The sequence below is a fragment of the Rattus norvegicus genome, chromosome 7, assembly GCF_021556685.1.
Source record: "Rattus norvegicus strain SHRSP/BbbUtx chromosome 7, alternate assembly SHRSP_T2T, whole genome shotgun sequence".
NCBI classification, from domain to species: domain Eukaryota; kingdom Metazoa; phylum Chordata; class Mammalia; order Rodentia; family Muridae; genus Rattus; species Rattus norvegicus.
The window spans coordinates 104,140,467-104,168,292 of NC_141540.1; the positions used below are offsets into that span (position 1 = coordinate 104,140,467).

Below are 27,826 nucleotides of genomic sequence, written 5' to 3' on the forward strand. Positions count from 1 at the left end.
TGTTTATAGAGAACTTAAATTAGACTCATTAAAAAGTGATGGCATACTTGCATAACTAGCCTTGCAGTGCATCACTGGTCTTGAATATTTGGTGATCTTTACTTTGTTGAAAGACACATGGCAGAGAACTTCTCCTGGAATCCTAGTCAGTCCTGATGGCTGGTGGTGGTTTGGCAGAAGCCTGGTGGTTTTAGCCGGTCTGGTAGTTTCTGCTGGATGTTGCCATTGTTGATGATTTGTATTTGGTATCCTGACACTACTCAACTGGACTGCTGGGACTCTGACAGAGATTAGAATCACCCCAAAAAACTACTTCAAAACAGGTCCATATCCCCTTGTCCTATTTACCATCTTCTCTTCCCTCCCTTCTGACAGTGGGCTAGAAGCAAAGTTGAAGCTTTGAGAACCCTTATTAAAAGTAGGTTTCGAAAAATCAAAGCTTACAAAATTTCTGAGCTACTACTATCCCCTTACTGAAGTAGAGCCACCCAGTGTCTCTTATAGGTAAAATTGCCCCGAGGGAAAAACTATTGCCTTACTATGTGGCATTCCATTCTGTTTAGTCTGATCAAGGCTGTTTGTTCTCTTTGCTCCTTGACCGAATGTCAAAGTTTCATAAGGCCCAAACCCTACATTAAAAAATCTCTTACTAAAGTGTGTGTGTGTGTGTGTGTGTGTGTGTGTGTGTGTGTGTGTGTATGTGTTATGTATTTGGTGAATGGGTGCATGCAAAGACAAGAGGAAGATATTGAGTATCTTGCTTTATCATTTTATACCTACTCCTTTGAAGCATGATCTCCTATTGAATTTTGAGCCAGGCTGGTAGCCAAAAAGTCTCAGGATTCTCCTTTCTCTAGATCCCACACACTAGGGTTACATGCGAGTGTGTATACATACACAGCCTACATCTTTTGTGTTTGCTGGAGCTATGAGTCCAGATCCTCAAGTATGCACAGCTGAAACTCTTGTCCACCGACATCTCTCCAGCACTAAATAAGTATTCCTTTCAGCAGCTTAAAACTCTATTCTGTCTCTATCATTTGACATTATTTTAATTCATCCTTTAGGAAAGTAGGAAATATTACATCTTGTAAAATGAGGAACACATATAGGAAGGTAACCCACAGCTGGTGATGTTGTTATCATTCCCTACTGACTACTTTTCCCTGTGTTATTATTGCCTAACTGCAGATAATAGTTTGATAAAATTTTTCAATGGCAGCACTGCTACTGGCATAAATAGAGTTCAGTGAGGTATATTCTAGACATGTGCTGAGCTATGCTCCTAAAGACTAGATTACTCAATGCTAAAGTTAGGCTTCTTTCCTTGTGTCTCTTTCCGGCACTGCCTCGTCTTTGCTACATTATCAGTAGGTATCTATCTTCATCCACACAGCCACCATTGAATAATGAATGAATTCTTCCCTTCATAAGAGAGAAATCCAGAATATTAGCTAAAAATAACAGAGGTCACACTGTACAATAAAAAATATAACTTACAAAAGAGTCAACTGAGATAATCTTATTTATATGATTATCTAATAATCTAAAATAATGGGATGGTGATTTAGCTCTTTTCCCCCCTCATCCAGGTAATTTGTAAAACACTTGATCAAAAATGATTATGAATACTATTCCTGTTCCTTCTCCCTGCCCTGAATACTAAGGTAGGGCATAATTTAATTTATAGCCATCATTTTCACATATGATAGACTTAAACGAAGTGAGATCTGAGGAAAATTAAATTGGGAGCGCTAGACTACACACCATGCAGGACATAATTCTGTCAAATCTCCATCCTGAAATGGCTCTTTTCCAACAGAAAGTAACGCATGCTTCTTGCTCAGAGGCCTGACATCTTGTCTAAGACAAGGCAATTTCCCAATATGCTTGCAGAAGTGACCAAAATATTTCCTCTCTTCACAGCAAATTATAAATCATCCTGAACTTGACCTCATGACTGTGGTAGTACCAGTCAGTTCTTCCCTCAAATATTATTTGAATTTCTATCCATCAATCCTGGAGCACTGACATCCCACTGTGTACTTTGCATCTTCATGAAGCTGAGAAATCATAGACCATCACAGACCATTCATGGTGCCAAAGAGCATTCAGCCTGAAGAAGAGAGTTAGAAAGGAAGTAGGTGAACAAAATCAATGCAATGGGGACAGAGGGAATGTCAATGGGTTACAGAAGGACGTTTTCTCATAGGAGATCTTGGAAGCATCTTAGCACGAGACAAGAGAAGAACTAGGGATTATAAGAAGAAGGACAAAACCAAAAAGAAAGAAAGAAAGAAAGAGAGAGGGGGGAGGGAGAGAGAGAAAGATGGAGAGAAAGAGAGAGAGAGAGAGAGAGAGAGAGAGAGAGAGAGGAGAGCAGCATGAAAACTGCATGTTTTTACAAGTATGTTCCATTTGCAAACAAGAGGAGCAGAGACAAAAACAAACAAACAAATAAACAAACAAAAAACAACCAAAACCAAAACCAGGACCAATTTCCATTAAACAAGTTCTAAGGGAAAAGGGAAGAGTTTTTAGTTTGTTACTTATTTAATTGGGAAAATATAATAGCCTATTTGTATTCTAATGTGCATGGGGAAAAATAAAGTCACAAGAAAGAAGTAAGTGAAGCCACAAAGGCTTTGTGTAGTTGACACAGCATAAAACATGGTTCATAAGGCTAGGAATTGATCTTCGGTGGGGCAAGGACAGCTTGCCCATTTTAACAGAAGAAAAAGAAAACACTTAGAAGCTACTAAGGTGACAAATGTGCTGTTAAAAGGATTGGAAACCCACTTCTAATTGCTCCCATTTTTGCAGTAACAAAGGCAAGGTCACAGCCAAAGAAAGAAGGTGAGAGGAGCTTGGTGAGAATTCTGTGTGAATACTGACATCAAAAATGAACTAATTCAGAACTGCAGCAGAACACCTGAGCTTTCCTTTCAGGGGGTCCCTGCCATGGCCTGTCAATTTTAGCTCCAAAAGGGTGAGCAAACTATGGATATGAGTTTAAATTTCACACCAGTGAGCTTTTGTACTTTGGTACATAGAATCATGGTCCAGATTTAATCCCAGGAACTCGTTTGTGTTCAGGTATGTGAAAAGACCGGAGATAAAATTTATTGAAATTAATTGGCTGATCAGTTGAGGCAAAATTATTTAATGGAACCAGGGGTCATATCACGCTAACCATCCCTGTGAATGGACAAAAGAAAGTGGAAACTTAGAGTCAACCTAGTCAGAAGAATTTGGTCAGTCATATTAACTGAGAGATAAAAGGAATCCAAGAAACTGAAAAATATAAATGAAAGGGTCCTTTCATACAACCCACTCCCCAAATAGACCCAGCCTTGTAGTTCTATCTCAGCTATGATGCCTTTTTTGAAATTTTTGACCTAAAAAAAACATGAGAAAGTGGGTATTGTATTAAGCTCCTATAACTCATTTAACTAAGAGTTAAGAAGAATTAGAAAAAGACAGGGGAAGAGGTTGTAGCCTGTAATTATAGTAGTGTCTGATAGCCAAATACAAATGAGGTGTTTAGGGGTGTGAAACAGTAAAGAAATCAATTAATCGAAAAGTTTGATTAGCAGAACTGCCATTTACCATCATGCAGTGGGGCTCACAGTGAGATGGACAAGTTATGTTTGGAAAGAAGGCAAGAACAACTCTATGAGACAGAGTCAGAGAAAGATAAATTGATGCTAGCTAGATGCTAGCTAGATGATTTTATATATATATATATATATATATATGAAGAGAGAGAGACAGAGACAGAAAGAAAGAGAGAGAGAGAGAGAGAGAGAGAGAGAGAGAGAGAGAGAGAGAGAGAGAGAGAATGAATACTAAGATACAAGCTTTTGCTCAGAGGAAGAATCTAGAAGCTGAAGTTCTTTCCTTTTGTGGAAGGATAATTACAAATACAGAGTAAGTCAGTACATAGATTTAAGTAAATTTATGAGGAAAAGATCATCTTTATGAGGAAAGAAATCACCATGAATGGAAATAGAATCACTGGGAAATCAAATTTATGAAACCCTCAAGTCATTCTCTAGCACCATATCTACCTGCATGCCACCACGCTTCCTGACATGACAATCATGAACTCAACCTCTACACCAACAAGCCTGAAACATTTTCCTTTAAAACAGTTGCTGTGGTGATGGTGTCCCTTTAAAGTAATAGAAGCCATAACTGAGGCACAGCTATTTCTACCAGAGGCTACTTCACACTGGACGTCCTGGTAATTCTGGCTTTCATAGTCTTTTGGTTCACTTTTCCGTGATGTATCCTAAGGTATAGATACAGAAGCTGTACCTACAGTTGTACATTGGAGCTTTTTTGCCTACAATCCATGATCATTATATTACGTCCAGTTGTGGTTTTCTTCCATTCGCTATAGAGAGGAGCTTTTTTGATGAGGGAACACACAGAATGGGAGAGAATCATTACCAACCTCACATCGGACAGAAGCTTAAAACTCAGCATATAGAAATAACTCAGAAAATAGAGTCAGGAGAACAAATGACTCATATCAAAACAGGCTAAGAAACTCAATAGAAAAAAATGAAAATATGTAAGGAATAATGCAAAAAGCATTCATCATCCTTAGCAATAACGGAAATGCAAATTAAAACAATTCTGAGATTTCATCTCACTCTACTTCACAATGGCTAAGATAAGCAAAACAGCTAACAATAAATTCTGAGAAGGTTGTGGGAAAAAAGCAGCCCTCATTAACTGTGGGTTGGAATGCACACTGGCACAGCAACTCTGGAAATTAGGATGGAGATTCTTCTAAAAACTGAAAAAAAAATCTACCATCCTTCATGCTTGGTATATGATGAAAGGACTGAACATCTTACATCACAGATACGTGCCGAACCATGTACAATGTCACCTTACTCCAGAAATTCTTTTAATTCAAAATGTTTCCAAGTTAAAGACCATTATGCTGTACTATAATTTCATGGAACCAGGCAAAAAGAAATGAGTAGAACCTGCCATGCCTTCTCCTAGTCTGAAATGGCTACAGCGGCCTACTGACAGATGCGACCTGTCTGCTATGTTCAGATGATTAGGCTGTTTGCCCAGTGCACTATCTCACTAAAACTCTAGGGATAGATGATGCTCTGAAGCTCACGTCTAGCTCAACCAAACCATATTTTCTTGTAGATATACCACTCTGCAAGAAATAAGATTCCATTTGACCAAAGAAAGATTTATGAAATACAGGTCCAAATGAAAAATTCTGTAAAAGCCTCCGTCATCCCATTCAAACTACTAGAGCTGCAATTATTAAAAACTGCATCTGTTCTGCAGACATGATATTCAGCAGTCAGTTCTTTACCCTATTCCACTGGGGCCAGAGGTACAATCTATTCTCAACAGTCCAAGGAAGTTGTTTTTATCATTTTTCGAAGTTGTTTAAAAGGAGGAAGAGAAGGAGGGAAAAAGAGGAGCAAGAGGAGGAGGGAGTAGAAAGAGGAGGAAAAGGAGGAAGAGGAGGAAGGGGCAGAGAGGAAGAGGAGACAGAGTCTCCAAGTTTTTAGCTCTGTGAGAAAAGATATGATTGTGATGACTATGTTCACACATCTTCCTCTCCTCGCATTAATTTTGGATGTCGTTTTTTCCCCATGGTGGATGGGAATTTGCCTTGAGAAGCTCACATCTTATACTGCCAAGGTTACTCATCCAGGGAGCTTACCTGCATTATTGAATTCAGAGCACACAATGTGGGACTTGAAATATGCAATTCCTAAACTACAAATCATATCGTTTTATCATGATTGCTAATTTTTATGCACACTTTGAAGGGGGCCAATATTGTATGATAAATTACAAATGTCACTGTTCTCCTGGCTCACCTCATCAACATAGGGCAATAGTTGACCCAGCAGGGGCTCTGTATCCCTGGTCTCTTCATTTGCTTCACAGTGTTTTAAGTCAGATTAAGTATGTTTAACACTGAAAAAAGGTATCTATGTCTCCCATTGGGTGCTCATATCAGCAAAGCCAGAGGTAGAACACACATACCGGCCTACCCATGAGAGTTCTAGCTTGCCTTTACTCAGATTAGTTTCTACCCATCTGCCCTGCTTATCCCTCCCAACATCTGTCTTTGTGGCTTCAGAGTCAAACAATAAACACAAAGAAATTAGCCTTAAAGAAAATCCTTGAACATCTTCACCTTCAGGCAACCTCAAATCCAACCTCACTTCCTATTATGTATATGTTTCTGCCTCGTATCATTCTGATTGGACATGGTCTGATGCATGCATCTTCAACAGAACAGAAATAATATAAGCTTGTTTTAAACCTCCTCTTCCTCCTACTCTTCTTCCTCTTCCTATTTGTCAGTTGTGTTCTTTTTTTGTTTGTTTGTTTGTGTTTGTTTGTTTGTTTTTAGTTATTTTGTGAAATAAGAACTTCCTGTGTGACCCAGGGTGATCTGAAACTTGTCATGTAATCCAGGTTGGTCTCACATCCATGACAATTATCCTTCTGCTTTAGCTTTCTAGGTACTAGAAAAGTAGGTGAAAGTTTATAGGTCATCCACTATGTTTGGCTTCATGTAAACTCTATTTTGACGATCACTGGATTTCTCATTTGTGAAAAACTTATAGTGTTTGCTTCATAGAGTTGTGATAAAAACTAAGGAAGTAAATGTGAGGGGCATTGTATTAGTAGTAGGTGACTCACTAAAATGGCGGCATTGTTGGGGGTTGACTGGCTTGTTCTGAATTAATATAACAAGTCCTCTTTTTTCACTTTATCCAGAGTAACTATCTTAGGACATGTAGTGCCTAAAATGTGCTTCATAGTTAAATGCTGAGGAATGTCCCCACTTTTGGAAAGTGATGGAAATGAGGTTAGATTGACTCATACCATGTTTGCTTCCTGTATGGCAGTACAGAAGATTTTCATCTTTACTGTGGTGTTGTGTATAAACGCCTCCCTCAGAATGAATTCAGCACATGTTTTGGTTCTTACATCCAAACATTTCCATATGGCCTGCTGGCTTGGATTACCAAGTGTTGACTCTTCTTTCTCTCCCCCACCCCTTGTCTGTGCTAGTTCTCAGAGTATGAAAATGGGGACAGTAAAGTTGCTGGGAAAAGTAGGTGAAAGTTTGTAGGTCATCTTCAAAAAGCCCTGGTGAGTCATTAGCTGGATCTCCCAACCACCTCTTGAAGTTTCTGCACCAAAAAATCTGTAGCCTGACTGTAGGATCTGGGGACACACACAGTTTTCTTGGGCTAATGATGGCACTGTAAAAGCCAGATCACTGGTGACAAGTCCTTTGATCAAAATGCCCTTCGAACTAATTCAACAGAGCAGAAGTCACAATATTGGTGCAGAGAACAAGTTAGCTACCCTTAATTGGGTTGATCCACTGCAGAGGCTAAAGGAAGTAATAGGAATAGCATTGTCTAAGACGGGTCCATATATTCCAGTCTACATACCTTCTTTATGGGGTTTGTGGAATGGATTTCAGATTTCTTCCCTCCCCATCCTGGTGTCCACTCTGAATTCTGAACAATTCCAGCTCAGCACATGTTAGTAAGTAGAGAACTACACTCTCAAGTAATAAATGTTTTCTGATGTTTGCAATGAGCCAGACACTTTGTAACATTCTGCTAGAATAAGCAAACAGAAAAACATGAACAAAGCAAAGAATTAAACATTTAGAATTTGTTATAGGGTATTAAAACAACAAGAGAAAATGTGTCAAAGGAGGGCTATGGAGTAATTTCTTTGTAATTCATGCAGAAAGTGTGTGTCAAAAGAAGTCAGGGATTGAAAGCAAAGCAAGATATCTATAAACCAAAGGCTCTAGGAACTAAGGAGAAATATTTGTGTTTGTGGCATATAAGCTCTAGAGAAGCAAGGAGAAAACATAGAATACTAAAAAGAAATCTGGATTCTCCACCTCAACATAGGCACCCAATGCTGGAAAGATTCTAGACATCTTAAGTCTCCCATTTGCTGCTTGGACTTAGTCATTAGGTTGATTTGCTTAAATACGTAACCAGGTATCAGTCTATGCTTTGAATAAAATTGTACGAAAGAATGCCCATGGTGGTCAGCCAAGCAGCCCCACTAAACATCAGCAGGAGGTACACAGAAACCAGGACAAGTCGAGAACAGTGAGTATGGGTAAGAACACATGAGAGATTTCTCAGTCGGAGTTTGCACTAAACATGAAATATTCTCAGAATGGAATCCTAGGAAAGGTACATTACTCTAGCCAAGTTGATACATAAGACTTCCTAAAGGCATGTATCCTGACTGGTCTCTGTTCTAAGCCTAAATGTCTTATTCAGATTGCAATAGAATCTAGTAAACGTGATGACCTGGTAGCCCTTCCTGGTAATACCTCCCTCGTGTTGTATGCTTTCAGTGTCTCTGGCTTCAATCTATCTGGTACAACAACATCCTTAAAGTGCCCTATTGGTCCCCTTGGAATAGTCTAGATTTTAATACCACAACCCTCTGTGCACTTGCCTTTTGGATGACAACTGCTTTAGGTTATTATTACAACTGTTATTGTCATCTTTGTTGTTTGATAGCTTTGTTCCCTGAGAGACATTTATGTTCCACTCTATATGATATTGTTGTGCTTTCTCTTCCCATTCCATCAAATAGAGAAGGCTACAAGAATGCAATGTCGCTCCAGGGGACCCATTTATACAGAGTACAAATCCCACTTGTACCTCACAGAGGAACATGTTTAAGATCCAGCTTTTATAAACAGACCCTTGAATCTCAGCAAGAGGATTTGAAAAGTCAAACACTCTGGGGCCATGACTATAAAAGTAAAATTACAAGGCTTGGGAACCTTTCCAGAGACAGGCTTATTTCAAACATTGCTATCTCATCGGTGTTATTCTTAGCAGAACCTACTTCAACACCCAGCTGTGATGGGAGTCTTACAAGAGCTTCCTCGGGCTACCAAGGAAGGTAGATGACCCTGAGTGTCCTCTCTCCCCTTGGTTTCTATTATGAGCTCTAAACCCACCCTTTCCTCTCACATCAAACTTCTCACACCTATCTTTGTGGATTTGAATCATCAAGAATGCATGCTTTCCCAGGTGCACAGCTGGGGTACAAATACAGTAAAAATGGATACAATGAATGCCACATACTTAAGCATCACAAATAAGATGAGAAATATTGCCATCCAAAGAGACTGATGTCATGTTGCAGATGTGATAACACAAGTCATGATGCAGGAGGCAGGGCCATACACAACAGGGAGAAAAAGGTTTCCAGAGACATGAAGGGGAAGTACTTAAGCCTTCATTGAAAGGTAGGTATAAGAACATATCAAATGATTGGACAACTCTGTGGAATCAGACACACTTCGTACCCTGAGGCTTCTGGTTAGGGCCATGGGGTTGTGTCCCTTCGCTCTCAGTTCTATGGAGATGTGGCATACTTACATGTTCAGGCTGTATTTCCTTGTTGTTTCCTATAGCTCTTCTGCCTGAACTCAGTAATGTTGATAGGCAGCTCTGCAAAATACTCATGTGCTAAATGTGATCCTATCACTTACTGCTAAATTTCCCTGAGGATATTGATTGACATGTTCTTATAAAGCGTTAAAGAAGTAGTTCATGACCACTGTCAAGTTCATCATTCTGTGACTCATAGTTTAGATGAGTTTGTTCATACAGCACCATCACAAGCACAAAACTGGCACACTGAATTAAGGGCTTATAAACTTCATAGCTTCTATAGGCAATATAAATTATCTATGTGTATTTTCACATAAAGTTCAGAGGACAGTTTTTGGAAGTTGACTCTCTCCTTGGACCATAGGAGTTCAGTGATTGAACTAAGGTTGTCAAGCTTGACAGCAGACACCTTTACCTGCTGAGCCATCTTGCCATGCACTTTTAAGGTGTTTTAGTGCTTTTTACTAACACATGATACCTACATGTATTTACAGGTAAAGTGTGACATACATATGCTCACTGTATACTGATCAGTTAGAGATATGTAGCATTATTATCTCCTGAGTTAACTTCCATAGATTTTTCTTTCTCTAATGAAAACTAGGGCTTATAACGGTAGCCTCCCCTGCGATGGTTCTATGAATGAGTGGAATATAATGTAGCACTCGGAACACTGATGGGCTCTGGTGAGCTCTGTAGAAAGGCATATCATGAAAGAAGACATTTTCTTCTTCCACATGATGTAGATACAAAAGAAGTATTTTAGAATTAAACTCACAACAATTCTCTTATTTTCGGCACTAAAAGTTCTTCAAAAGGCATTGCAACTTTGAGCAAGTCACCACAAATCTTAGGCCTTAGGTACACTTTCTTTAAGGAAAATACCACAGCTCAGGTATTCTAAACTCTTCACAAACATCATCTTATGTATCCTCATAATAGTATAGAGGATTGGGTTCTGTTATTTACCCCATTTCTGTAAGTCAGTAAAATGAGGTCCAGATTATAATCCAGAACCAAGATCTTGTAGGATCTTAGAGGGGGCTTGAAGTTAGCTTTATTCTGGCATAAGTTTTAAGGTGCTCCAGACACAATGAGTTCTACAGAATTTATTTCACAATAATTGATAGTATATAATCAACAGACCTTTACCATTACTTTGTCCCACTGTATTCTCTCATCACTAGAACAACAGTGTTCTAGCTAAGAGGAGTAGCTTGTGACTGTTTGTGTCTCTATCCATTCGCCTTTACTGTTAACGTGTGTGTGTGTGTGTGTGTGTGTGTGTGTGTGTGTGTGTGTGTGTGTGTGTGTGTTGGGGTAAATTAGTGGTCATGCTCACATTTCAATGTGATTCTAAGATATTCTACAAGTATTCCCTGGTACCTACATGTATTTATGGGTAACATGTGATATATCATACAAATAGTCAATGTATACTGATCAGTTCAAGATAAGTAGCATTATTATTTCCTGAGTTAACTTCCATATGCTTTGCTTTTTTTTCCAATGAAAATTAGGGCTCATAACTGTAGCTTCCCCTGTGATAGCTCTGTGAATGAGTATCCCTTGAAGACCTCCCATGGGATCACATAGACTACCACAGGGGCACTACAATGTGCATTCATTCCAATATTTGTATAACTCCAACTGAGAGCATTCACTGAGTTTTATCAGAAAAAAATAGGTTAGTGATAACTACATCATATCTCTCTAAAGAGATGTTGGATGTAAGTCCCAAAGCTCAATGTTCTAATCTTTCCTAATTGCCTATCTTCTTTCATTCTGTCCAGCTTTGGAGTCCCTGGCCTAGATGGATTAATTCTAAGCCTCTTCTGTTTAGACCTGAGTTTCTGCTCATGAACAATAAGACCTCTTTACAGTGAATTCCACAATTCATCTTAGCTGTATCATTTTTACTACTAAAGGGGACATTTCCTTACATAATTTGCCTTAGGTTGTATTAAGCATTCTATTGCCTATAGAACAGAGTTGCCAGCTGTTTATATAGATTTTATAAGTAAGGATGTATTGCAATACAACCTACTCATTTGTTCATGAATTGTCTGTGACTGTTTTCATTCAACCATGTAGAAGTACTCATGGCATAAGCTTTATGATCCCTAAACCACACATTGTTAACAAGTTGGTGATTTCCTGACAAAGCTAAGTGTCCCTTTACCTTAGCGTATGAACCTTATATGACTTTTAAATGACCCACTTCACATAGACATGAATTGGGAAACAATGTAGTAAAATATTTAAGACGAAAAGATATGGAACCACATGACTTTTAAAAGATTTGAATTCATTTTGGTGGACCATTGCTTTAAATTATACATTTTAATGAGGAATTATTCCAGAGGCATTGCTGTAACTATGACAAAGCACTCAGACTAAAGGCAATTTAGGGGAGAAAATTATTCATTTGGCTTCTAGGTCACAGACCATCAATGAGGGTTTTGGGACAGGAACTCAAGGCACACCAATTTGCTATATCACACAAGCTATCCTACACAGCAGTACCGCTAATAAGGGGGCTCACTCATAGCTAAGGAAGCACAGCAGAAAACATGAATGGATAATGCTTGAGGACTCACTCCTAGACTCATGGTTAGCTAATTTCTTATACAGCATAGGACCATCTGGCCAGGGAATGATATCTCCCATAGGGGAATGCACCCTCCCACATCAATTAATAATCAAGAAAATCCCCTAAAGACATGCATACTCAAAAGTGAATCTGTCCTGGGAAATGCTTCATTTGAGGCTGCTTTCTTAATAGAATCTAGGTTATGTCAGGTTGAGAATTAACACTATTTAGTACAAGAACTGTGTGATGTTTTGATACAAAACACAGTCTGCAATTTGTAAATTAGAATGAGCATGACTAACTGAACTCGTCACTTTTCATGGTGGAAACTTACCAAATCCTTCTCACTGAGTTTTGCATCATGCAATTGTAACTTGACTATCCTCACCCTACTGAATGTCTACCTCATATTAAAGTATAATTTATTACTGTTTGATCAACCTTCTAATCTTCTTCTCTACCCTCCCAAGGCTACAGGCATCAACATTCTCTTGTAACTTACTATGAGATCAACTCTTTTAGCTTCTATGTATGAAACAGATCAGCTATGGTACTGGGTTTAGTTCAGTTGATTGTATGACTTCCATATTCTATCCATAGTGTCACAAATGACAGGGAAACATCTTTTCTTATAGCCAAGTAATATTTCATCACACACACCTTTGCATCATATTTCCTTCATCCACTCATCTGTTGATGGACACTTAGGCTGTTTCTACTTCTCAGCTATGGTGAATAGTTCTGGAATAAGCATGGGGCAGTACACATCTTTTCACCATACTGATTTAATTTCTCTTGGACATGTACCCAGAACTAGTATTGCTAGTTCATATGGTGGTTCTATTTTTAATTTTTTTTTCTGAGGAATCTCCATACTGTTTTCCATATGGCTCTACTGATTTGCATTCCCACCAGCAGTATGCAAGGGTTCCCTTTTCCCTACCTATATCAGTTGTTTTCTTTGGTCCTTTTCATAATGGCCATTCTCAACTGGGATGTGGAGACAACTCATGGTGGTTTTGATTTTCTTTTCTCTGATGATTAATGAGACTAAACCTTTAGACTGTCCAATTGTCCGGGAAATATAATCCTTCTAGCACACCAAAGAAGACTGAAAGAAGCATAGAAACTTATCAGTTTACCTCTTCTGACTCTCTTTCCCAGGCCCAGTCTCAGACTCCTGCTCTTCTACACACTTGCCACTCACTCTGGTCTTTCTTCTGCATTCGGGATGTCAGCCTCACCAACACTGTGTCTTTCTTTGGAAGTTAAACCTGGACTGGGAGTACATGGATAAAGGCTAACTGCATACAATTGATCTTTAATCAGTATTTGAGATGCAAACAGACACCCGAAAGTTCAGGAAGCCAGACTTCCTAGATATAACTTCCTTGGGAGGAAGCACCAGCACTCTACAATTTCCAACAAGTTTTCACAGTTCTCTTGCTGCGGGCACTCTTCTGTCAAATGGTAATTGTTTTCACTGCCTAGGAGCTATCGCCCCTGAAAAAGCACTGCATCCTGACTCAGGATGCTGAGGGCGGTGGCATGTGTGTTGTAGCAAAGACAAAGACTAAATTGTTTATTGACCGTCGTCAAAAAAAAAAAAAAATTACACCAGATAGGCCTACGCACTTAGCAGATGGGCATCTGGACAGATGACGAATAATCATCTTTTGTTTGAAAATTAAAATAGGACCAATGGGGTAAAAGGTGTGGAGAATTCTCCCTCCTTATTTCCTGAGTGTGGAAAACAAACCCCACCCCCACCCCCCTTTCACTTGTTCAAGAGAGGTCTGCACTTTGGAGCTAGTAAATCTGCTTGGCAGGTAATCTGCTACCCATCCGCCAGCTGCTTCGTTGGCAAAAGGCGCATCACCATCGCCATGGCAACTCACAGGCAGGCAAAGGGCATGCAGGCCTGGCTTGAGGCCAAGGTAATCCGATGGCACTGGGCTTTGTTAATAGAAAGAGAAAAGCAGGCCGGAGCTGCTTGCCTCTGCCTTTGCCAGTAAGGACTGGAGGGAGCAGAGAGCAGGGCTAATTAACCCGCTGGACCAGCTGTTGACTGCCTCTTGCCAAATCCGACAAGTGGCCAAGGTTTGTCTATTCCTAACCCTTGTCTTCCAGGGAGGCTAGACCCTGGGGGAACAAGAGCCTTTTCTCAATGATGTCATCTGAGTATTTGTAGAATTTCCTCTTTGTGGGAAAGTTCTCTGGCAAAGTATAAAGAGACTTGACTTCCCTCGGAAGACCCTGTTTCCTTTTGAATGTTGAAGCGATTTTTCTAAATGAGAAACAAATCTGGGATTATAGGGAGAAGCAGGATGGTGGGGGTGGTGGGATATCCGTGATTTAGGCTGTGCATTGTATTAGGAATCCCATCTGAGGCGCCTTTCATCCACCAACATTGCTTAAAAGAGCCCATAGCCCACGGAATGGTGAGTAAAAAAAAATGAACTGTTTTTAAAAGACCATGTTGTGAGGGAAAGGGAGCTAACACATATTAATTTCTTACGTTATGACAGGAGGTACACCTGTATGACACACCTGTGCCCAAATGCAGAGATGATAAATTAAGTCTGCAGGGTCAGGGTTAAAACTGCATAGAGGAACACAGCTTCTCCAAGGTGGAGCTCACTGAAGCCTATATCTGATAAACAGCCTCCTCCTCTCCCTTCTCCTCTTCTTCCTCCTCCTTCTAGACCTCCTCTTCTCCACATCATCATTATTGGCCTACTCTAACTGGGCACCGATACAAGGTTATTGGCATCCTGAAGAATATTTTATTGCTTAAGGATAAATAATCCAACAAAATATTTTTATGAATCAATCAGTATGCTAGCGATAGGAGGTTTACAAAGTTAAAGAACTTAAGCTTGGCATCGATTTTATTTCAGATCATAACCCTCCATTGTGTCTTGTGTATAGAGCACTTTGTGTGCATTGTCATTATAATGCAAAATGCGTGTTCTAATCCCATTTTATGAAGAAGGCAATTAACACGTAGGGAGCATAAAGAGGGCACGTAAAATAAAACACAAGATAACAGACTGAGCCACAGTTGAAAATCTCCACTATGACAGCTACATATGTTTGCAACCTTGAAGCCATAACAAGTAGAACTCAGTACATGGATGGGAGAGAAAAGGATTCCCAGGACTGAGAAATGGAGTAAACATGAGAAAGGGCAGTGGAGACAGTAAAACAGGCTGACCCTTTGCCCCTGGAAGTCCACCCACAATCAGGAAACATGAATGTCTGATCTCTGAAGCTAGATTATTTTTTCCTGGATAGAAATAGTACTTCCAGTGGGAAAGCGGTCATGACAGAGAGGGAGAGGTATTCTAGGGCTGTCTGTGGCCTGGGCTTGTAGCATTTACAGCATTTATAGCTGAGAAAAGCAAGTCGTAGGTTATCACACAGCTGACACCCACTTAAGCCCAATTATTGTATCATGGTCATCCCATTTAATGCTTATATATTGTCTCCATGAGATCAGAATTATAGCTTTATAAGTCTCCTGACACATTTGATGAACTGAGTTGCAGAACACAGTGTAATGACCTACTTTAAGGACAAACTGTAGTGAGAAAGCATATCTCTTTTCCCTGCCTCATTGTTATCCTTGCTTCCCTGGATACACCATGCAGATCCTTACACATTTCCAAGAGTGTGAAACTGAATGTGAATGAACCTGGTCATGGGCAACCAGAAGCTGAGAAGAAACAGAAGTTCAAGAAAGGATGCTGAATAGTAAGTGGGAGCAGGAGCAGTCAATCCTTCTTGGGTTCAAAGATCCAGAATGGTGTTGGAAAGTGAAGACATTCTGGTACAGGTCATTTTAGGGAGGCATCAAGAGATAAATGGATAACAAAATCATGAATGAATTGTGGAAATGACAAATATCCAAAAAAGATACTTATTGTCAGACTGTCATGGTACAAGAAAACCTTGGCTTGGGCAACACCTGGATTTATGTTTTAATTTCCTCTGATAACATTTTTATTGATCGTTTTATTCACATACATAAGTTTTGAGTAGATAACATATCATTTCCTTCCCTCCAATATTTCTCCTTTATATTTCCAAATCTCCTTAGGTGTGATGCTTTGAAACCTACAGAACATCTTCCAGGGTCTCACTATGTAGATATAGTAACACATACTTTTCCTAGTAATCCTGCGAAATACTTGATCATTGATATCTGTTTTGCAAGTAGAACTTATCCAGAGGAAATTACCTTCTTGGGCTTCCTACATATGCAGTCATAAGATAATATGTATTTGTTATGTCATATTATCTATTCATTGGTCAGGAAGAATTGGGACATGGCTTATCTAGGTCAGTTTCACAGTTTCTGCAAAGGCTACAATTAAAGGGTCTCCTGAGACTGAGGATACTTATGGGCATTTAACTAGAGAAGGATCTGTTTCCAAGTTAACACACATGACATTTGGTAGAATTCAACTTCCCAGCTATTCTTCACAGGCTATTGGCTACAGATCACCCACCAGTTCCTTGTTTCATGAGAGTTTTCAATGGAGTAACTTGTATCATCAAAGCCACTGAGTTATCTAGTGATACAAGTTGGATCCAGCTCAAGGAGTAGCCCCAAGACCTGACAGTATTACTGAGGCTATGAAGCGCTCACAAAAAGGAACCTAACATGACTGCTCTCTGAAAAGACTCAACAGGCAGCTGAAAGTGAGATGCAGATATTTACACTCAACCAGTGGACAGAAGCCATTGCCCCCTGTGGTTGAATTAGAGAACAGCTGGAAGAAGTTAAGGAGGAGGGTGACCCTGTAAGAGGACCAGCAGTCTCCATTAATTTGGACCTCATGATCTCTCAGACACTGGACCACCAATCAGGCAGCATACACCAGCAGATATGAGGCCCCCAACACATACACAGCAGAGGACTGTAGGGTCTGGGTTCAGTCAGAGAAGATACACCTAACTCTCAAGAGACTGGAGGCCCTAGGGAGTCTAGAGGTCTGGTGGGGTGAGGGAGGTTGTGGGGGGGGGGGGGCTTATGACATCCTCAGGGAGGCGGGGGGCCAGGGAGGAGATATGGACTGAGGAAAACTCAGAGGGTGGAACGGGAGGGAAATAAGATCTGGAGTGTAAAAAAAAAGATAAAAAAAAGGTGCCAACTTAGAATATTATGCTATACTAGTGTTTCAAAAAGAGTCATTTAAGGGATGGCAATTGTACAAACCCAGAAACACCAAGATGTGGTGATCATCTAGGGACATTTTTAGAGCTATCTTTCCCAACTTTTAGCCTTCAAGAAGCAAAACCAAGACTCTCACCTAATTACTCTATTTCCAGAATCTCTGTGCTTAGTCTGTGTTCTTAATCACCAACATTTCTAAAGGTTTTATTTATTACATATATGTATGTGAGTACACTGTCACTGTCTTCAGACACACTAGAAAAGGGTATCAGATCCCATGACAGATAGTTGTGAGCCACCATGTGGTTGCTGAGAATTGAACTCAGAACCTCTGAAAGAGCATTCAGTGCTCTTAACCATTTAGCCATCTCTCCAGCCCCTGAAACCACTCATATTATCTTTGGCTAATGCTTTAAGTTATAATTGCTTTTTTCTATGGGAAATTTATTGCTATTACTTGGACTTAAAAATTGTTGCTCTTTTAAAATATAATGTGTATGATATATCTTATATATTCACACTCCTCAGTATGCTGAAGGACACTCAAATTAATTGACGTATAGGTTGTTATGGTGATTACTTGAAACAGAGTTGTGCAGCATTCCCTCGAAGGAATTAGGAAACCTCAGCATACAAAATGGGCACTATACTGGCCTATATCACCCTAGTATTAAAGTTTTCCTTCTGCTATGAACCCTCACTCGTTCTGTAGTTCCTCTCAGAAAGTGGGCCTGAAGTGGAAGAAAGCCTACAAGTGTGTTCTATCCTTGAAACACTGGGAAAAATCAGGGCAGATTTTAAAATAGTCAAGAGCACCTTTTAAGAATAACCCTTGTGCTGGCTAGTTTTATGTCGGCTTGACACAAGCAAGAGTCATTTACAAAGTGGGAAGATTCAGTTTGAAAGTGGCTTCTCTGGACTGGCCTATGGAGCATTTTCTTGACTGATGACTCATATAGGAAGGCCAAACTCACTGTGGAAGATGCCAGCTCTGGGCTGGTGGTTCTGGGTGCCTTAAGAAATTAGGCTGAGCAAGCCATGAAGAGCAAACAGGTACACATTGCTCCCCTGTGCCTCGTGCTTCAGGTTATGCCTCAAACCTTACAGCTAAGTATAACTCTGACTTACTCTTGATGCAGGACTACAATGTGGAGCTGTAAGCTGAAATGAATGCTTTCCTCCCCAAGCTGTTTTAGACTCCAGTGTTTTATCATACCAATAGAAAACAATTCTTCTTCCTTTTCTCTTTCTCTCTCTTGTGACCAACTTTGACATTTAGTACTCCTACAGCACAACCAAAGCATATATTCTAACCAATATAAAATTACTGTTTAAAGTTTATCTAACCTTGTAGATTTCACTGCCCTTCAGTCTGCTACAGGGATAATTCCATGGTTCTCTGAGAGTAGACAGCATACAGCACAGGTTTGGGCATAGCTGCCTTCCTTGTCCCGGGTCTTCTCATGCTTCTGTTAAATGGGAGAAAAGGACAGTATTGGCAGTGGTAAATAATATTTCATGAAGGCTTTCCATATTACAACTGACTGATCCAATTGTGCAACCTTACCTTTCCCCATGCTTAGGAATTCAGTGACTGTTTCTAAGGTTCATATTCCTCACAATGTCCCCTTGATTCAGTCCCTCCAAGCACATAACACTATGGAAATACTACTTTTAAGCAATGCTTTGGGATCATCTAGTACATTTCAGCTTGTCCTAACAGTGATGAGAGATCTATGTTCCATTTCAGTTTCTTCAAGGATCCTTAGTTTATTGTGTGGCTTTTTAGCAAACTATTTCATCTCACCAGGAAATAATTCCCTCAACTATTGAATGACAACCTTTAATCATACCCTGGATGTTTCCTAGGACTGGGGTCTGAGATCTCTTCTCTCTTTGCATCTGTCATTGAGTTTTCTGTGTAAACTGTAACCTTAGGAACGGTCTCTGAATCTGCAGTGCAAGCTATCCTAAATATGGCAACATTAAGCCATTTCCTGTTAAGTTTCTTTGGAAGCATAAAAAAGCAGAGATGGTGACTTCTCAGCTAAGCACCTCCTCCCCCCTCCACACATCTATTTGAAGGAGGATGGGATGGGAACACTGTGGCAGACAAGAATGAAAACGTACCACACAAGTGGAACTCTCCACTAATCCAAACAAAATGACTGGGGTGGATGGTCAGAGCCTGAACAATTTTAATGCAGGCATGAAGATAGGCCACACAGTTAGATCAGAATTTAAATAACCTCACTTCACATGCATTTTCTAGCTCTCTTCACAACTTCTCAAAAAACATCCAAATGTTCCATTTTTGGGAAGCAGATGCCCCTGAAAATGAAGACCATCCCTCTATTGTCTTTCCTTTCTACATTCTCCATAGTTAACTCTTGCTTTCCAGGCATGATCTTGGCAGATGATACGTGTTCTGTAATGGGAGGAGAATGGTCCACTGTTTTGGCCTCATTCTCCTGCAGAATGACATAACTTGGTAAGTGAATGCTCAGGGGAGGGGCTGAAGCAGGGGGTTACAAGGATGCACCACACATTACAGATGGTTGTCAGCAGCCACCTGAGGTTTCCCACCCAGCCAGCCAGACTACTGAGTGTTAGTTTGATGTCAAACACCATTCTAGGCACCAGAGACAGAATGAGGACTAAATGCTATACTTCCTATGGAAGTAAAAGTTCTGCCCCATCTTTAAATAACATAAGTGAGCTAGTCTAAGTTTATTGCTTCCTTAGGGGTCAGCTAAATTCTTTGATTTTTTTTTAATTTCATACATGTGTACTCTTATTACATCATTCTCTCCTTATCCTATCTCAACTTCCACCCTACTCCTTTTACACACACACACACACACACACACACACACACAGAGAGAGAGAGAGAGAGAGAGAGAGAGAGAGAGAGAGAGAGAGAGAGAGAGAGAGAAACTCACTGGTTCCTATAATCTTTTTGGCTCCTCTTTTGCAACTTCTGAACCTTAGGTGCAGGAATTGTTTTGTAGATGTGTCAATTGCAGCTGGATACCCTGTGGTCAGTTGTTCTCAGCATTTCCAGTTGTGGTCTTCTGTACAGATCACTGTCTGTTGCCAAAAGAACCTTCTCTGATGAGTGTAAGGTTGGGCTGGAGACATCAGCTTAGAGTTTTGATGCTGCAATGCTGCAGAAAGACAGCCTACTTACTTTATTGCAAATGTGATCTGAAGAACGATTTAGGTTGCCACTAAAGAAAACAGATATTGATTCTGAAAATGTGGGATGAATTTGCCTGTCTGAAGAATGAGGTTGAGTGAAATCATGAGTGAAAACTGAGTTGGAACATAAGGTTCAGATTTCTGTGCAGTGGATTCTAACATAGATGAAATAAGTTGATCAGAACCAAGCTAGTGAAGAACATAGAGATGTTTACAGACATGGGATACTAGGTAGCCAACCTGGTGGTCTCATCCTAAGAGGTTTTATTGGCTAGAACAGTGAATGGCTTAAAGAGATCCCTTACTTCCCCAGTCTTTCTCTGTCTATATGAATTTTCACATTTATATATTTATTTTAAATATGCCTTCATGTATATTTTCCCTTATATTTTCTCTTCACTTACTTTTCAGTATTGTACTAGATATGTCAGTCCAAGTGAATGCCAAAATATTTGTTTTTCTCCTAAGATGTATCAGAAGTACCTCTGTGACTACATTCGCATTAGCAGTTTCATTCCAGGTTCTAATTTTATAAAAGATCTTGGGGAAAATTGTCTCAGTTACTTTTCCTTGCTGTGACAAAATGCCACAACCAAGACAACTAACCAAAGAAAGCCATTTGGAGATCATGGTTCCAGAAGGTTAGAGTCTATGACTATCACGGTAGAAAGCATGATAGCAGGCAAGCAGGTATGGCACTGGAGTAGCCACTGAGAACCATAATTGAGAGGCAGAGAGATCTTACTTGGAATAACATAGACTTTTGAAACCTCAAAGTAAGCCTCTGGTGACACATCTCCTCCAAAAGAGCCATACCTCCTACTCTTTCCCAAACACTTCCACCAACTAGAGACCAAATATTCAAATATATGAGCCTATGGGGGCCATTCCCATTCAAACAAGCACAAAGTTACAACTAAATTGGAGGGAATAAGAGGAAGGAGGCCTTGAAACCTCTTGTTCTCTCAAGAGAGTTAGGTAGGATTAGAAAGGGAAAGTATGTATATTTTTAGGTGGTATCCAAAAGATGTTTAAATATGGGTAATGGGATGACTATGAGGAACTGCTTAGCAATGTGAAGGTAAATGATGAGGAATACCAGAAATAAAATTATCAGCTCAATAGGATGCAGACTGTAGAACAAGAGATGACAACATCGATGGTTAATTCAGAATGCCTTATGCTTACATATAAGCAAAAGATAGGAATTATGGTTCATGTGATTCATTGTGATGAACATTAGATAGATTACTACCCCTTCAGGAAATTACTTGCAGACTGCCTCCATCTATTTTGTGGATTTCCTAGGCTTTAGAGAACAACTACCCATAAGCTGATGCTCTCCTCCAGGACAGTCCAGGTTCAGTGACTGATTGATATGGGAGAATAAAGAGCTGGCCCATGTTTAAAGGACTTTGAGAGACCAATCTAGCTCCTTCATTTTCTATAGTCAAATAGTGCTTTTGAAGACTCTTCCTTCCACCCTTTCTACCTCATCTATTTCCTCTCAGCTGGCACTAATTACAAAGGCTTAACATCAAAAGCATTATACATGCTTCCTCTCTGTCTTAGAGATGGCTTCCTGGGAAACCTTAACTATAACATCATCCAATGGTATTCATTCAAGTTTCTGTCTCACAAACTTTAGGTAAAAATCCAATTCTCATTATGCTAGTATTTACAGGAAGTGCCCTAGGAGGATGTTGGGTCATGAGAGAAAGTGAGCTCTCCTGAATAAGGTTAATGGCCTCATAAAAGAGATCCCTGAAAGATCCCTTCCGTTGAGGTTGCAAGGAGAAGAAGGCAGATATCTATGAGAAAATGAGCCTCATCAGACCTCAAACAGGCTAAACCCTTGACCTTGGGCTTCTTTTCTTCCAGAAGTATGAAAAATTAATCCCCCTTGTTTGTAATGTATCTAGTCTATGGTGTTTTCTTATGGTAGCCTAAATGAACTAAAATACCAAATATGTTCATTTTAAGGAATTTTCTCATTTGTTAACTGTAGTTATTTGGACATAGACAAGAAACCTATGATTCTGATTTTTTTCAATCTTTAAAGGCTGTCACATAGCGTGACTGTTACATGCATCAACAAAAAGCAACTTAAAAATCCTACTCAAGACCCATAAGAGAATCAAACAGTCATAATTTCAGCATGAGCTAGAGAGATGGTTCAGCCATTAAGATGCTGGTTGCTCTTTCAGAGGACCCAAATTCAATCCTCAGTACCCTCATGGCAGCTTACCACTGTCTTTAATTCTAGCTCCAAGGGTCCAACACCCTTATACAGACATATATGCAGACAAAACACCAATGCACAAAATTTCAACATGGGTGATGGAGGGGCTCCTGAGGTCTCTATCAGAGGAGATACTGGCCACTGATGGAGGTTATGTGCAGAAGAGTCATTCTTATTTGGAAATGTGGCTACAGGTATACTGCTTCTGCCCCAGTGGATGGCCACATACCCATGTGCATATGGATAGAAACCACAGAACTCAGTGATATTAATAACAACAACAATAAAAATAAACAGAAGACATGAAGCTAGAAGTGAGCTTCCAAGGGTAGAGTAATTAGAGAGAAATGGGGAGACATACTGACAGATGAATATGATCCATATACATTTGCATAAATATATAAAACTTCCAAAAAATAAAAACAGAAATCTTTTAAACAGCTACAGTCCTCTATTCTTTCTGGTCTACCATTACTTTGTCTCCATTGATTCAAAGGCTTCAGAATCATATTAGATATGAACATTATTGCAGGATTAAGGTTAGAATAAGCCATATTTCAGGACCTTGGGTAGCACCATATAAAATGGTGCTCTTGAAACCTCAATAATTATTTTCTAAATATGCTACCCCAAGCAACCCCTAGAAGACTCTGTCAGTCAAATTAGAGCTGCATTGCTATAAGCACATTAGAACGCCATGTTGGTACACAACTGTAAGTGTTTAGGATTTGGGGCCTATTCTTTACATCAATTCTTCAGTTCTGTGACTATCACTATATATCTCCATAGTAGCATATTTTTGAACCAGTTCAGATATTAGATTCATTTACTGATAATGATGGGCAAAAGATTTTGTCAGTTGGTTAAACTTTACTGAGTTATTAATGTATGATCCTCTGTGCACATGGATGGCTGACTTATCTGGACAATATTGACAGGGGAAGAGTAAGCACATACCTTTCTGGATATTATGTGGAAATTACCTCCATTGCTCTGGATAATGTTCAGTGGCCTTTATTATACTGCATAGGTCACCCAGGGAACATGTTTGGAACTTCATTTTCCAAGTACAGCTTTCAAGCAAATGTTGAATTTTTAACCTAAATATTCAACATAGGGGTATTCTTATAGAAATATTTCTATAGTTTTCCACTAATACTTAAGTGAAATAATGCATTGATAAGGGAGAATACACTGATAATTCACTAAACAATACATTTCACAAAGTCACATATTATACTTTTCTCAGTAACCCCCTGTATGCATCCAACACTTGATGAGAAAAAGATTCTTATAAAAAACAACAAAAGAAGCTAAAGCCAAACACCTTGAACTGAACCAACTAGAATAAATGGCTCTAGCTCTGGGAAATAAAGTAACAAAATACGTTTTAAGAGGGCACTGTTCCTGTGCAGAAGGGAGTAATTCAAAGTTATGTGCTAATAGCATGAAAACAGTTTTCATATAGCATTTAACTCAGAGAAAATTGCAATCCTACCCCCACCAGGAACTTTTGCACTTTCCTTCCCAAAATAATGCCTTGGGCTACAAAAAGAAGGCAACACTTTTACCCAGAACATTGAAAACTACCTTTGAGTGAAATTAAATTTAAAGTGAGGTCCTGTTCTCTGTGGTTCTCTGTTCAGAATCATCAGAAATGGCTGGAATGGTTTATGTTGGGTAAAAGGGCAAACGTGATATCTGTTGGGATTCAACACCTCAGACTGTGAAAATAAAAAGAGTAGACAGAGTCTCTTCTTTGCACTGTGGCTAAAGACAACAGGAAATAAGAGAAACCATAATAAGGTATGGCTTCCAGAAAGTATTGCTATTATATACCATACTCTAAGCATCTCACACTACACAGCTCAGGAGGATTTTAGTTCTTCCTTGAATTAGATGATAGCTATATAATCTTAAAAGTTTCAGTTGACCCCTATTTCTTTAATTCTTAGTCTCAACATGACAACTGTTTTTGTCCATCCTTTTCATAAAGGAGTTTCTTAGATTGTTTCTAGAAATTTCTAATATCATTGAGAATGTAATTAGACCACATTAATTTAAAATTAAAGCAACTTTTCAGTAAGCATGATCACCTTCTATGTAGTTAAAGATGCAAATATTGATCTCCTTATGAAGCTTACACTGTACTAGAAAGAGTGGGCACTGTCTCTGACTATTTTCCTGCCTTTGGCTTTCTCCCCTCTAGCTGGACTGCATTGTCTGCTCTCAGTGGGAGAGAAGGCACTTAGTCCTGCTGTCAACTTTATGTCCCAGGTTGGGGTGGTACCCAAGGGAGATGTCCCTTTCCTGAGGAGAAAAGGGAGTGGTAGGAGAAAGGAGGATGGGAATGGAAGGAGAGGAGGGAGGGATTCTGTGACCAGGCTGTAAAGTGAATAAATAAATTAATTAATGCAAAAAGAAGAAGTCACAAAAGTAAGCAAACAAGTAAAATGAAGCTGGTGTAAATGATTAAAATAGAAGAAAATCAAGAAAACAGAAGGTACACAGTATGGGGGAAGGACAGACCTTTATCATAAGGAGACTATAGAAAATCAGGTTGACTACATAATGAGCAAGTGAGAAACTAAGCCACATGGGTAGTAGGAAGAAAAACGGCACAGTAAAGGGCATGCAATGTAAGGCTGTTGGAAAAAAAAACAAACAAGTTGGTGACTTGGAGGAGAAAAAAAGGGCTGCGGCAATGTGAGTTTTAAGTGACATTGTGTGACATGTGCATCACACTGACTACTCCAATAAGCAGGACTGCTGGGTTGACAGCCATTCTGATTACTGCAGTGTGGATAAATTTTCAGGTAGTTGCCATCCAAGTCCAAAGTTTATCCTATAGTGGAATGCAAGGCTTTCTATGCCTGTCTAGGTAAGAGCTGATCATGGATAATGGAAAGAATGCATGGAATTTTTTCAAATTGACTAGTAAATTAACATCCATCCCCCCACTTGCTGCTAAACTTGTCTTCCTACTCTATTTTGATCCTTTTTGATTCAAAGCATCTATTCTAGTACTATTATGTTGCAGCTCGTTGAATCTCAGGCTTAGTCTAACTGTGAGTCTCACATATGATTGAGATGAGGCTTAGGACATTAGACTTAGGATCCTTTTCTATGATAAGGCTATATATGTTGTAAAAATATAAAAAATAAAAAGGCTGTCTTTTATCGCCACTTTGGGTCCAACACCACCCCAAGATATCTGATAGATATCTTAATTCTCAGTCAACAAAGCCTCTCACCCACTTTGCTCCATCCCATATCACACAACCGAAGGCCTCTCTCTGAGCCTGGCAGCCGTCTCTCTACCTACCTAGTTCCCAAGGCAGGTTTCCATGCCAGAAACACACGTCCCACCTTCATGGTGGCCCAGACCAGCCACCCCACACTCCATTACACTTAAATCTTCACATGAAAGAACACACAACACAATAACCTTTGACCCAATTGACAAGATATAATTACCCACCTAAACATACAAAGCCCAGTACACATCCATCCCTAAAAACATTTGTAACCACCTGTAAAGGTACAGCGTGGAATCTTAACGTCACCCGCCATATTGTCCTGCCATGGCTTCTCTCCCTCTCCCTCCTTTCCGTTCTAGCCTTGAACATAAATACCATCTGTTTATATAACCAAAACTTAGAAAATGAACAAACCAATAGAAAATGGAAAACTGTAGCTGAGTTATGATTAATAAATGAAGATGGAATAAAAGCATTTGGGGAACAACACAGTAATGGTTACAAGAGAGAATATTAGTGTGTACGAGGCTAATAAAAAATAGGCTATATTCACAGCCTCAAAATGGCTTCCCACAAAGAGGTTATTAAACACAAAGTAAGAAATTGTAACTATACAATTATAGAGATGTTTCACAAATGTTCTCATTAATGTCACTAGTAACATGGTTTTAGCCTCATGTCAAATACCTGCAAAAAGGATTCACTGACAGGGCTTAATATTGCTTTCATGGTGACTTATACAAATATATTTCCTAGAAATCCATGTTTCAATTAAATCCCAGGGATATGTATATAGACTTATGCTGAAGGAATATTCTAAAACAATTAGTACAGACTTACAAGATGTCAGCTGATGAAAGGCAAATACAAATCAGGGTGAGAGAAAGCTGAGATGAAATTCCCAGCTCACAGAAGCACAGGAAAAAATTATACATAGACAGAGTCATGAGCATATGTTGGGTCATGGCACAGTATGCACATATATGTGGCAGCCACTGGCTAATACCAATTGTCTTCCTCTGTTACTATTGGTGAACTTAGTGTTCCTATTCAGCTATATTGGCTAGCTAGAAAGCCAAAAGGATCACCCTGTCACCTCTTGCCATTGGCTGGAATAACAGTGTGCTGTTGTGCCTTTTTTTCAATGTATGTTCTAGAGATCTAAATTCAGGTTCCCATGTTTGTGTGCCGAATGCTTATTACTGAGTAGGCTACCCCGTTATCCCCTAGTATTTACTTTAAAATAATAACTTTCACCATCCAGGTAAAGCTCTCATAATGTTTTATTTATTTTTTCCAGCCAAATAATTTTTAAATATGAATATTTAGTAGTCTGACATTCACCAACAAGGATTGATATTGGTGATCAAGATTATACTTAGACACCTGTTTTGTTTTGAGACCAAAAGTGTTGGCATCTACATATGTATAAATTCTCTGTATGCATTTTATTTTCCAGGTTTTAAGCTTTCAGAAATGATTTACAAATGTAATACCTTTGGGACAAGCAAGCATAGAGAACATTTTATAATTTGCTAAGGTAATTAACTTCTAAATATATTATAACTCAATTATATGAAATGTTTTCACTTGAAAAAATGTAATATTTAATTATTTTATTTCTCAATGTAATTTACTCACCAGCTCTATTTATTTTCCAAATCTTCCTGGACTAAATGGTAGAAGAGGAATATGTCTCTCCTGTTCAGAAGTTCTATTATAAATTGCCAAGAAGCCAAGCCATAGACCAAGCTATTGCATCATGCTTAACTATCCTGACACTTGGGCATGTTTGTATAACATTAGGATGATATGATTTCCTAGGTTACGGCTTACAAGACTCCATACATTAAAAAGGGGAGGGGCGAAACAGACAAACACGCA

At 39.3% G+C, this 27,826-nt stretch overlaps 1 non-coding gene across 1 annotated transcript in view; it reads left to right on the plus strand.

Moving 5' to 3' along the window:
• The first annotated feature begins 14,001 nt into the window (after positions 1–14,001).
• Positions 14,002–27,826, plus strand: part of Rgs22l (regulator of G-protein signalling 22 like) — a 139,148-nt gene continuing 125,323 nt past the window's right edge. The window contains exons 1-3 of the transcript XR_015625629.1: positions 14,002–14,157; positions 15,711–15,813; positions 27,402–27,482. This is a non-coding gene — a transcript (regulator of G-protein signalling 22 like). The remainder of the gene's footprint in view (positions 14,158–15,710; positions 15,814–27,401; positions 27,483–27,826) is intronic.